Below are 12,506 nucleotides of genomic sequence, written 5' to 3'. Positions count from 1 at the left end.
AACATAAAGATTATTGGAGATAGCAGAAATAAAAATTTTGCGAAAAATAACAAACTAAACACTAAGATATAGATACAGTGATGAGCGCGCTAATAACCGGCAAAATGACGCAAAAGATGGAAAACATAATACATTTTGAAGTAAAAAAGATGAAAGTAGTAGAGGTGGAAATTATCGGTATAAACGTATAAATTAACATTACATTACATATTTTCCCACCTTTAGACGTATCGGAGGAGTGTGACAACTGTCACTGCGACAGAATAATTTTATAAAATACTTCTGTCACCGACGTCTAAGGGTGGGAAACTATGTAAAGTAAAGTTAATTTATTCGTTTATATCGATAATTTCTACCTCTACTAGCTTAATCTCTTTTTATTTAACAATGGATTATGTTTTCAATCTTTTGCGCTATTTTACCGGTTATAGCCTGCTCATCACTGTATAGTAAGAATTGAGTAAGTAAGAGCGAGATGTGTAATAGAAAAAACAAATCTGTTTACATAAAGAAGAAAAAGTAGAATGGAACTCAAACTATAGAAAGACTGACAAAAAACAGAACAAACAGTAAGAATACCGAGGGACATATTGCCAATTGGTAGAAGATCAATAGAACGCCTGACGAAAAAATGGTTGCACAACTTTACTAGAGGGTAAAAACCGAATTAAAAGAGGCATGAGGCTATCAATAAATATCAATAAAATCTAAAATCAATAAAAAGAAGAAGAAAAGCCGCCTCTTCTATGCCTCTGTTATGATGGACAATGCATTGTCTTTTGTCAGTGCACACTGTATCTAGATTGTGCACATGGTTCTTCTGTACGTCTTACAATGGATCAGAATGGATTCTTACAAATTGTTGAAAAATTATAGCACAAGTATGTAACATAATTGACTTCTATGCAATAAATAATACATATATACTGTTGATAACTAATAATTTACGCTACACAATTCTACTATAGGTACCTACTAAATTATTAAAAATATTTCTGCAATTCCCAAACCAAAAAATGCCAAATTTATAATTACATATTTATTTTTTTAAATTGCATCAAAGCCTTCCCCATTCGACAGTTATATGACTAAACAGGGATTTTCAATTTATATTTGAAAATTGTCAGTTTATTTATTCACCTGCATGATTGGATAATACGTTTAGCCGTTATTGCTATATATCCGGCCTACACTATTCTGTAAAAGCTTTGATTGACACAAACGTTTTAGTGCAAAAACGATATAAATAAAACATTAAGTTTTTTTATAAAAGGGGACAGGAGAGAATGTAATAATTACCGAGGATTGACGCTGCTATGTAGATACATGTATGAAACTCCTCGAAAAAATAATAAACACACGATTAAGAAGAATGACAGAACACACACTAGACGAAGCACAAAGTAGATTTAGAAGTGGTAGAATACATACAGGATCATAATATTTACTTTAAAACAGATAACATAAAAAGCGATGAAGGAGAAAAAAAAATATAATATGTAGCATTTCTTGACCTAGAAAAAGCCTTCGATAAAGTGTCAAGATAGAAACTATGGAAAATACTAAAAGAATCGGAATGGACAACAAGCTACTAAGAATGAAACAAAAATATACAAGGAGAACAACAATGCAGTGATTAGTAATAATTCAACATAGATACATTTACAGTAAATGGAAGTTTAAGACAGGGAGGGAGGATTACTTAGCCCAATAATATTTACAATGGATGAAATTATTAAGAAATTCACAATAAGGAGTAAGAAGCTGAATGTAGAATATTCGCTATGTTGTCACAATGACGGCCTCTCATGGATTTCAGCTGAATTATATTCGAGTGGGTTCCTAATGTCAAACGCTGAGGTCACATGTATTTGAAACAAGTAGGTAATATTCAGTATTTATTTTTAAATGTTTTTTAACAAATTTTATATACATCGAAGCCAACTTTTATCGAAACGTGAACATTCCACGCTAATCAATTTATATTACCCAATAATTAATTTACTATATGTAAAAATAAATAATGAATATTACCTTCTTATTCTTGTAGTGCCTATCCGTTTCGCATGTTGGCGACCATCATGGCAATTTGTACTTTGCACACTGCTGTTCTAGAAAGATTTGTGGTTGTTGTGTTGAACCACGTACGTAGATTTTTCAGCCAGGAAATCCTTTGCCTTCCTGATCCTCGCTTTCCTTCTACTTTTCCTTGCAAGATTAGTTGCAGCAGTCCATATCTTTCACTGTTCGTCATGATGTGACTGAGGTATTCGATTTTGGCTGTTTATTGTAATTAACAGCTCTGTTTCTTTTTGTATTCTCAGCAAAACATCCTGATTAGTAATGTGGTCGGTATAAGATATCTTCAAGATTCGACGATAAAGTCACATTTCAAAAGCCTCAATTTTCTTGCAGGTGGCGTGTGTGAGAGTCCACTACTCAATTCCGATATTACCTACTTGATTCAAATGCATGTGCGCTCAGCGGTTGACATTGAAAAGCCCCTCGAGGCTAGTTCAGCCGAAATCCTCTTAAGCTCATTGGACAGACCAATCCGAATTGTGACTTAACATCGCTAGAAATCTACTGCTAACTGCAAAAAATGAAAACGAACTTCAGAATAACTGGGAAGAAGTACTTAACGAAAAAGGAATGAAGATAAATGTCAGCAAAACAAAAGTTATGCAAATAGGAGAAACAAGAGAAGAAATGGAAAGAACATAAATAAGACAAGCTAAAACTTTTCCGCACTTAGGACTAATAATAGGAGAAACTGGGTTTCTAGAAACCGAAATCAATAGCAGAGTAGAGAAAACAGCACAACTGTATCACGCAATGAACAAAAAGATTATATACAGAAAAGAAATATCATGAAATACAAAAATGAAAGTTTTCAAGGCAGTATATAGACCTGTGCTCAGTTTTTGCAGTGAATCATGGGTACTAACTAAACGGCAAAAGATGTAGATGCAGGCTGTAGAGATGTAATTTTTAAGAAGAGTTAAAGGTGTTACCAAAATGGATAGAATAAGGAACATATATATAAGGACCGAACTGAAAATTCAATCCACATTGGTGTTTATAGAACAGAGACAACTGAGTTGGTTAGGTGATTTAAACCCAATGAAAGATACCATACCAGTGAGGAGAGTGTGGGAAGCAAAAATACTAAATAAGGAAAAATAAAAAAGAGGAAGACCAAGACAAACATGGGATAAAGTAATCGGAACTATATTGGAGAAAAGAGGAATGACATGGACACAAGCAAATATGTTGACACGCAATCGTAAAGAATGGAAAAAATTTGTTAAGAGTTAAATTAAACCTACACCTTACACCATCGTATTGTGGTAGCAAGGTTTTTCATTGTACATAATTATTCTTAATTATTAAACACTACCTTCATAACTAATAACAATAACTTTTTTACAGTTTTAAAATGTATTATTAGTGGAGTCAATGAAGGTGGATATGAGTTATTACCTCAGATTTCGTTGAACCTCCATCGATTTTCATAAAAATTGGTGAGTGGTTAAAGAATACCTCAAGGAATAAAGGTGACATAGTGCCAACTTGCGCTTTTTGCATTTTAGGGGTGAAATACACCCCTTTTTTAAAAATTATTTCTGAAAGTGCAGGCACTGTAAGTTTTCAATTCCTATTTTGTTGAACCTTCATCGATTTTCATGAAAATCCGTAAGTAGTTAGAGGATATCTCAAGCAATAAAAGATATATAGCATCAACTTGCGCTTTTGCATTTTAGGGGTGTGATACACCCCTACTTTTTAAATTGTAAAAAATGCAGATTTCCGCATTATGGCGCCAGTAATCTCGTTTAATTAAGAAAAATAAATATTTTTTTTTATATTTATGTGCATGAATTACATTTTTTCTTAATTTTTCAAACCTTATAGCAACCAAAAATCCGAAAATTAACAAGTCGAACATCACGAAAACCTTATTCTGCTATATTTCTGAAAGTGTAGTCACTGAATGTTTTCACCCACGATTTATTTGAACCTTCATCAATTTTCATGAAAATTGTTGATTAGTTAGAGGATACTTCGAAAAACAAAATTGATATGGCACCAAGTTGCGCTTTCTGCATTTTAGGGGTGAAATCCACCTTTTTTTAATGATAAAAATGCAGATTTCAGCATTCTGGCTCAAACAATCTCGTTTAATTAAGTAAAATAAATATTTTTTTACATTTATGTGCATGATTTATAATTTTTATTAATTTTTTAAACCTTATAGCAACCAAAAATCAGAAAATTAGCAAATCGACAATCACGAAAAAATTAATCTTTTATATTTCCAAAAAGGCAGTCACTGAAGGTTTTCACCCCTGATTTCGTTGAACCTCCATCAATTTTCATGGAAATTTGTAAGTAGTTAGAGGATACCTCAAGAAACAAAAATGATGTGGTACCAACTTGCGCTTTTATCCTGGTGATGGATGTTACCCCTTCTCATGGGTGAACACTATTTAATTAAAAATAACGCCATAATTAGATAGAGGAGTAAATTCTAAGCAAACTTTCTTTTATCAAGTTTATAAATTTTTTATTTAAATAATATTTCATAATTTAATAAAATATTATTGGTACAGTAAAACCTGACACTAACGGCCACTAAAAATAGAAAACAATTGGCCGTTATAGAAATGTGGCCGCTAATGCTAGGTTTCCTTTTCCACAAATACATAAAATATAATTGAAAATTTATTTATTTTAGTAATTAAAGCAAATCTAATTAAATATAATTCTACAAACAAACGGAACATACTAAAACTAAATTCAATTTACTACAATATAAAACAATATCTATACGAAAAAACAACTACAAGAAAAACAGAATTTTTGTTTGTTTTACATTTTTTTAGATAAACGAAACATACTAAAACTAATTTAATATAGGTAATACATAATATAAAACAACATACTATAGCTATTACGAAAAATACGCTTATCACTAAAGTATCGTCTTGCTTCCATGCTATATTCAACAAAACCAACTTGGTAGGGCCTTTAATTAGATATCGCAAATAACTTTGGCTGATTTTGTCTGCATATATATTATGTTTGAGGAATCCCTTTTTTTTTTGTGAGACTGGATATAGGACATTTCTCAAGTATGAATTCACATTCATGGTATATCGTTGCTATACAGGGATAATAATCTGTGCAATGCTATGGCTACGTTAAATATGAAGTAAATGTGGAAGATATACACTGGTTATTCATTTCAATTTAATTTGATTGTTTTTTAATCGTTTACAATATTTAAAATAATTAAAGACATAAAGTTAGGGATTTCAAAAATAAATTCAGTTCTCACTGGCAGGGTGGGAAATAATAAAGTGCCATATAATAGCATTTCATTACAATGCTCATTACAGGCATTACAGGCTGCTCCGTTTGAGAAAACTCATACTCTCAAACTTTGAGAAAACACTCATTCAGTTTCGACCAACCCTGTATTAGCTAAAATTAAACGTTTTGCTAGATTAATAATTTTTAACAATAATAGATTATATTAAAAATCACTTGAACATAAATTGATTTTCTGATGTCAAATCACTACAATTATACAGGGGGTGAATATTGCTATGAAATTTGAAAATAAAAACGTAATTATCTTTTAAACTACTTCATATAACATCACAAAACCTGATATTTTAAGAAATAAAACATAGAGGAGAATCCAAAAATGTAAAAATATACAGTGTGTTCCATTAAACAAAAGATAATTTTGTTTCACCCTGTCAATATGGGTGGCCCTGTATATTTGGAAATGTATTTAAATTCTGATATTATCTATGCCCCAATCTCACCTAAATAAACTTTTTTCGTATCTCCTACAACAAACGACTAATTGGACTTCTCACAACCTGTATACATACAAAATCTCCGCTATAAAATTCTTTCAAAGAAAATGTTATTGGTTTTTTTAAAATAACTCCGTTAAATTTTAAAATGTGAGATTAATCCAAAAACCACTACAAAGCTAAGTAAAAGTTCTATAACAGTGTTTTAAACATAATTTCCTAAATCCTTTATTTTTTTTTAAATACAAGGTGAAAAGGCCCCGGTTACATGGTTCTCGCAGTAAAATTTAGGTTTTAAATGTTTCTGTCTCGGTTACTTTTTGTCGTAAAAAAATATTAAAAAAAGAAAAAGCTTAAATAAAGTTAAACTAAAATCTTGTTCTGTACCATTTTTTAAGTATATCGAGTATTTTTGGAGTTATTATCAAAAGAAAATGAAATTCACGAAAATTTGAAAAATTCTAATTTTTTTTAATCGTATTTTTTTTTCAAAAATATGCATTCTAAACCGGTCAAAATTGTTGAAGTTATTACTCATGTTAAAATAAATAAAGTTTAAAATGGGTTACTATAAATTTTAATTTTTGTGGAAATGATGTATGTTCCATTTTTCATTCTTCCCTAAAAAATCTGAAAGGGTCCTCTTATTTCCATCATAACTTGCTTAATATTGATGCTATCGACTTCTTATATAGCTTTTTGATAGTTACCTTTAAGTACTTTATTAAAATGTTTAATATCTATATTTAACAAAGTGCATCGTTTTCCTGTTATTTAAGCTTGAATACTAAGATTTGAGTACTCGCGGAAAAAATATATATATTCAATTGCATATAACTCACTTTGTATATGTAATAAAGGATTTTTCGAATAAGGAGCTTATTTATTTTTATATTATATTCGATTTTGGTAATAACAACTTTTTTGAAGAAACCTGGTTTTTGAGTTATTTATGAAAAACTGCTTTAAAACATGGATTTTTTTCAGGAAAAATCAAAACTTTTGATCTTTAATAACTCAAAAACTATTGATTTATTGAAATAACTTTATATAACAAATTTTACTTATAATTTGTCCCTCTATCGATTAGTGGTATTATTTTTAACAAAATAATTTCCACCCCCGAGAAGGGGTGGCATACCCCCCCCCCCCCCCAGGGTAAAAGCGCAAGTTGGCACCATGTCACCTTTGTTTCTTGAGGTATCCTCTACATACTTACCAATTTTCATGAAAATCGATGGAGGTTCAACGAAATCGGAGGTGAAAACCTTCATTGACTCCACTATATGTTAAAATGCTGTTAAAAGTTTAGGAGAATATATTTTTTTAATATAATATTCTCCTAAACTTTTATTATCCGTTGCAAGAATATCCGTCACAAAAAAATCATAACGGTGACAGTAAATATCTCGTATCAAAGATTCCATAGTAAATAACGAGGAAACACCGGAAAAAACCTCATGATACTATCCCGACATTGTAAGTATTTGGTCCTACATTTAGTTTACTCTCAAAATTAATACCAAATTCTGAGTTTATTATATATGTTATTTTAAATTATAAATAATATTAATAATACATAGATATATAAATAATACTAAAATATAAAATATGCACTATCCTCGATATGATATTGACTTACTAATCGTGGTATTTTCTTTCTATTGACTTTTACCTCTTGGACCTCTTTTAATATGGGTAACCACATCCTACTGCGTTCTACCGAGGAATTTTGAAAGTAAACTAAATGTAAGACCAAATACTTACGATGCCGGGATAGTATTACTAGGTTTTTTCCTCGGTTCCCCTCGTGATTTACTATGGAATCTCTAACCTCAGAATTTTACTGTCACCGTTGCATGTGGTTGTCTTTTTAAAGACAGATCACAATGCTATGATTTTTTTGTGACAGATATTCTTGGGTTGGGGTTGATTTCATGTAATTGAATGAACCAACTCATCAATATTGGGAACACCATTTTAAAGTCTTCTACTTTGACATAGTGTATAATATATTATGTCTGAATTGCCGATATACATGAGTCAGATTAAATTAAATTTGTAGAAGAATTTTTTACTAAGCAACATAATTTTTGTTTAATTTATTAATATTTTGTATTTTGACAGGGAAAATTTTTTTTTATTAAATTGTGGCTTATTTCCCATTAAGAATAGTTGATTACAAAAATGCCACAAGAAAATAGCTTCAGAACAACATCAAATTCATTCAGTGTTTATGTATTGTGTGTTGCATTTGTATTGTGTATAATTGTAGATGATTTGTCCAATATTTTCTTTACGCAATTGTTGGTATACTCTTGTTGTTGACTTCTTCCTTTAGTATTTATAACCATAGTCTGCTATATTCTGCTGATGGGTTTGCTACACATTTGTTTTCATTGAGTAAGACGAGGCCTGTTTCGTCTATTTTTTTCTTTTTCATTTCTGTTGCTTTCCTGATTATTGATGCCTCTCTCCATTGTATCATGTGTTCATTGGCCCCAGGCATGTTTGTATATCTGTAATTTGTCGAAGTTCTTGTTCATGATGTATGTTTTATGCTCGTTTATCCTGACACTTACGCTTATAAGTCTTGCAATTTTTCTCATTAGAAATTGTTGCATTCACAGAGTAGTTTATCAATGCAGTGCTTGGACCTCTGGTGTGTTGTAAGGTTTGGCGCTTGAACACGACAGTGTATTGGTTTTTTAAATACTGTTGTGATATACCTTTTTCCAATCCTTTTCAATCTTTCTGTTTAGCTTTTTCTTTATATTGTGTATTTCTTCTTTGTAGTGTTGACACCCTTGAGTCCCTCATTGTGAGTGTTTCTGGATCGGTTGTGGTGTTTTATGTTTTCTTCCTTCTATTTTCTACAATTTCTTGTTTCTAAATGGGTCGTCATTTTGTGTTAACGCCTTTATTTTTTTTTCTCCTGGAATGGCTTTTTATTGGAGCAGGTGTTTTGGGCACTATCATATATTTCTTTATTTCATAATTCGATACATATTGCCCATAAGCAACAAACAATGTTTATTTATCAACATATTTTTCTGTTTCTTGTCAGCAGTAGAATGTATTTTGAGTTAAATAAATTACATACATTCTTCTTTTTGTGTCAATTAATTTAATTCAAAATATTTTTTTTTGGACACCCATTATAAATAATTATTTAAATGTTAATATTACTGAATATAAAATTGAATAACCTTTCAAATGAGCTAGCACATGAACCCTATACCCTATTTAAAAAAGGGGTGGGGGAGGTGGAAGGTATGACAAATGAGAGATGTACCTATATATATAAAGGGTTGTCTACAGCTAATGCCGTTTCCCTTCCGTCAGCCAGGACTTCCATTTTTTTCGATCTTCCCAGTCTCCGTCTTCCAATCCCTTCTTAGACATGGCTTCGTCGACTTAATTTTTCCACCATCTTCTCGGTCGCCCTCTTCTTCTCGTTCCTCCTGGGCTCCATTCTGCAAACCTTGCCTATCCAAGTGTTTTCTGCTCTGCGTACGTGGGCGTACCATTTTAGTCTTCTCTCGTCTATATATTGCAGGGCAGCTTTTTGCACTTGCATTTTTCTCCTTCTCTCCTCATTTGTTATTCTGTCTCTTCTGGTGAGACCACAGCATCTTCTCCATTCTCCAAATTTTTGCGGCATATGCCATGACAGATGTATGTACCCTAAAAATATGTCCCCCTTAGATCAAAAATCGACCTGTTTCGTCATTTCCTTAAAAACTAAGAAATACTGCCAAATATCAAGGTGGACTGTTTTCTTCGGCCACTCTGTATGTATGACTTCACTAATAAAAATACCTTTTGAAGTTATACTTCTTTAGGCGCGATTGAGTAAAATTTCATATTACTGCGCGCATGCACACACAGACAGTATGGCGTTTAGTTGCTAAAATCTTTCTAGTTATGTATAAATAATATATCAATGCAAGAAAAGGTGTGAAAAGAATATATTAGTGTTTTTATTAAATATATTTACTATAATTTTTGTGTCTTTGGATTTGTTTTCCTCAGGAGTAAGATGAGTATTATTAAAACATTTAATTGTATATTTATTATACATCACCTTGTCTGTTTGTTACCGTGAATTGTCATTAGGTACGCCCGAACCTATACAGACACAGTCCTCGTAGCGTATTTGGTATAGCATTTAGTCGAGGCATTGAAGGATTGAAGTTTCGATTTTTCGAATGTTTTGTAATTTACGAATGTTTCTTCTAAAATTTAGGAATATTAATACATTTAAGTATGTAGTAATTTTCTTTACATTTTTACTTACCTATTTGTTTTTGTTTATATCTAATATCGCCCGTGTCTGCGTAGGCTAGCGGTATGTGTATATAGTTACGGACGTGTTAGTACTTGGTTCGATTCCCCATAAGGAAAAAATTTTTGTTTATTATTAAGAGGATGGGTACGTATTTTCAGCTGCAATGCTATTCAAATGGGGATTCATTTTTTTCGAATCCTGAGAAAACTAATAAATATTTTTGAAAAATTTAAACGCATAATAAAAGATTGCGTTATTAGCGAGTGCCGAAAGTCCCTGAGAACTTCTATCATGTTTATTTTAATAAGTTACAGGGGTGAAAAACTAAGAGAAAATTTAGTGTGATTTTTAATTTCAAATATATGATTCAAAATAAAATTTTTATTTATTCTAAGGGACTTTCGGCCCTCGGTAATAATTTAGTCTTTCATTCTGCGTTTAAATTTTTCAAAAATATTTATTGGTTTTTTCAGGATTCGAATGAAATGAACACAATGTCGTGGTAATATTTTCCAAATCTATCTTTGTCTTACAACGCACTCAGCCGAATAGAATATTGTCAGCATATTGTCAGTGAGACACTGACAATCAGTGACAATTTTAAATATTTGACATGGCATCGGGAATATTTTGAGTTGTTGATTAAATACTACTGATATGCTTCTTTTCATGAGCATTTTTCAGTGCGTCACAAATGATAGAAAAAAAGGTAAGTCTGTGATAATATACATTTTAGTGACATGACATTTTAGTTAAATCTGACAGTTGTCAAATTTTATTTGCAGTTTGGCATAAAAAGAAATCAATTCTGTTTATTGCATTTATAAAATGGTATTTTCTTTGATTTGTATAGTCTTATAAATTGTACAGATTATATTCGTAGATATATTATATAATTCGAAAATAATTTTTATTTCGATTAGATCGTCATCTATTGACAACTAGAATAAATGTTATAAATGTCACCGACGAAATGTAATCACCGACGTGCGTTTTTTTCTGTCACATGCAATTTAACGCGTTAGAAAGAAATTGGAAAAGTGTGACGCACTGAAAGATCCTCATGAGAAAAAGCATATACCTATAGTGTATTTGATAAATAATTGATTTAAGACGTAAACTTAATAAAAAGGTATTTATTGTGTATTATTTGTGGAAGATCCAAGCAGAGAATACATCAGGATAAAATATTCTATGATCCAAGTATTTTGTTGTTAAAGATGTTCAAAATTGTAAGCGTTCCATAGTAACAATATGTTATTATTAAAAAATCACTTTAACACTTGTCCTCTTTTCTCGATTGTGTATTAGTTTTTGTTGTAGCAATAAATTATTACAATCACTGAATACATGGTTAGTGAAAAAATTATCACATTTATTAACTGAATTAATAATTTGCAATTATACAAAAATAACAGTTATCCAAGAACATTCAAAAGCCATCTCTTTAAGTTAATCAAGACATTTTCAAGTAGAATGACATTCTAGTAATGTTTACATATCCATACCAGTGTGAATTTTACTACACGTAATTTGCCGTGTAAAGACAGAAAAAATTGGGATAGCCGTAAAATATTTGCTAATTATGTACCCATAGCCTTAATGATCATTAACATCTTAGACTATTATATGGACCTAAAAATGATTAAAAATCATTAAAATAATTAATCGGGGTGTTGCCCAACTATTTACCGAGTTGCAAATTTATAATAATTGCCTATTTCAAAATGCACTTTTAAAATGAATTTTTCTTATGCACAAATGCAATTTCAGATTTCTTATTCATTAAATTAGTTCACAAAATTTCCTGACAAAAATCGACAGTAAGGCCTTTTTTGTGCTTCAATGCCTCGACTAATTCGGCCAGAGATCGAGAGGTCTTGAGTTCGAATCCAGTGCAATCCTATACTTTTTTTAATTTTTTTGAAAGCATTAAGCACAAAATTAGTTTGGTGTTTAAAAAAAATTAAAACAAACTGTTTAAAGTATATTTATTTTTAAGAAATCATATAATAGAAGTATAACTTCTTACGTGCGTACAAAGTACAAACACATTCTTTTTGTAAACATATTTTATGATATGAGATTCCGGTAGAATCATTTATTTTATTTTTCCTGTGTAAAATTACTAATTTTATTGAAAATTAATTCTGAGTTAAAAACTGATAATTAATTTTATCAGCCATGAAGATTACAAAATTGTTAATTTTTACCAAATATGTTCATGCGAAAATCCAATAAAGAAATTTAGACTATGATAGTTTATTGAATTTCAGCACACTTTTTTGAAAAGTTGCGTAAATTGGAAATTGAATATTAGGAAAAAAAAAGACGGTTAAAGTGGGGCCCATATTAGTATAGTATAGTTGATCCAAAAGATGGCA

This window comes from Diabrotica virgifera, chromosome 3 (genome assembly GCF_917563875.1).
Source record: "Diabrotica virgifera virgifera chromosome 3, PGI_DIABVI_V3a".
Taxonomy (NCBI): Eukaryota; Metazoa; Arthropoda; class Insecta; order Coleoptera; family Chrysomelidae; genus Diabrotica; species Diabrotica virgifera.
Note: the sequence above shows the minus strand (reverse complement) of the source record.